Source organism: Elephantulus edwardii, unplaced genomic scaffold (assembly GCF_000299155.1).
Source record: "Elephantulus edwardii isolate Elephantulus edwardi_28Jun2011 unplaced genomic scaffold, EleEdw1.0 scaffold00005, whole genome shotgun sequence".
In the NCBI taxonomy this organism is placed as follows: Eukaryota; Metazoa; Chordata; class Mammalia; order Macroscelidea; family Macroscelididae; genus Elephantulus; species Elephantulus edwardii.
In genome coordinates this window covers 11851708-11853273 of record NW_006399755.1, presented here as the reverse complement: position 1 = coordinate 11853273, position 1566 = coordinate 11851708, and the positions used below count along the sequence as shown (strand labels likewise).

The 1566-nt window shown below is 48.3% G+C and overlaps 1 pseudogene; it reads left to right on the top strand.

Annotated features, from left to right (window-relative positions):
* The first annotated feature begins 643 nt into the window (after positions 1–643).
* On the top strand, positions 644–1562 carry LOC102873278 (annotated as a pseudogene).
* The last annotated feature ends 4 nt before the right edge of the window (positions 1563–1566 follow it).

Sequence of the window (1566 nt, the reverse complement as noted above, 5' to 3'; positions counted from 1 at the left end):
GTCAGAGACAGTGCGACTGGCACAGGACAGAGCAGAGTTTAGGGCTGTTGTACATAGGGTCGCTATGAGTCGCAAGCGACTCGACGGCACATAACAACAGTTACATCTTTGTCTCCCCAGCAGCCACAACGATTTAGGCACAGTGCAGGGTTTGGTTAACAGCTCAAGAATACAATTAGAGCGGCAGATGCAAATCACAATGTAGTTTCTACTTATTCTTATTTAACCCAGCACCAGCATGAGGGAGGATGTTTATCATCTCCATTTTATACTTGAGGAAAACTAAAATTCTTTCTTTTTTTTTTTTTCTTTTTTCTGGATAGTAGGTAGGGGCAGTGGGAATCTCTATCACTAATTAGATAACGAAGCATTTGGCTACCTTAAGAGAGTCATAGTTACTCCTGCCGTTTCGTGCTTCATTGAATTTCTTCACTTTGACATGAAAACTAAGATTCTTAAAGTTCCATGACTCACCCAAGGTCACAAGTTGATCAGAGTGTGGCATTCCTGTCTTTGATGGCTGCCAGGTTTTAAAATTAGGGTCTTTGAGTGCGTTACTTACCTCAACTCTTAGCTTGTCGGGAACGGTAACCGGAACCCGCTGTCCACTCCTGTCGTCCTTGCTTTCTAACCCGTAGTCAGAATGCGTGAGTGCATCTCCATCCACGTTGGCCAGGCTGGTGTCCAAATTGGCAATGCCTGTTGGGAGCTCTACTGTCTGGAACACGGCATCCAGCCTGATGGCCAGATGCCAAGTGACAAGACCATTGGGGGAGGAGATGACTCCTGCAACACCTTCTTCAGTGAGACTGGTGCTGGCAAGCATGTGCCCAGGGCGGTGTTTGTAGACCTGGAACCCACAGTTATTGATGAAGTTCGCACTGGCACCTACCGCCAGCTTTCCCACCCTGAGCAGCTCATCACAGGCAAGGAAGATGCTGCCAATAATTATGCCCGTGGGAACTACACCATTGGCAAAGAGATCATTGACCTCGTCTTGGACCGAATAAGAAAACTGGCTGACCAATGCACAGGTCTCCAGGGCTTCTTGGTTTTCCACAGCTTTGGTTGGGGGAACCAGTTCTGGCTTCACATCCCTGCTGATGGAGCGCCTATCTGTTGATTATGGCAAGAAGTCCAAACTGGAGTTCTCCATTTACCCAGCCCCCCAGGTTTCCACAGCTGTCGTGGAGCCCTACAACTCCATTCTCACCCCCCACACCACCCTGGAGCACTCAGATTGTGCCTTCATGGTAGACAATGAGGCCATCTATGACATCTGCCGCAGAAACCTTGATATTGAACGCCCAACCTACACTAACCTTAACCGCCTTATTAGTCAGATTGTGTCCTCCATCACTGCTTCCCTCAGATTTGATGGTGCCCTGAATGTCGATCTGACAGAATTCCAGATCATCCTGGTGCCCTATCCCCGCATCCACTTCCCTCTGGCCACATATGCCCCTGTTATCTCTGCTGAGAAAGCTTACCATGAACAACTTTCTGTAGCAGAGATTACCAATGCTTGCTTCGAGCCAGCCAACCAGATAGTGAAATGTGACCCTC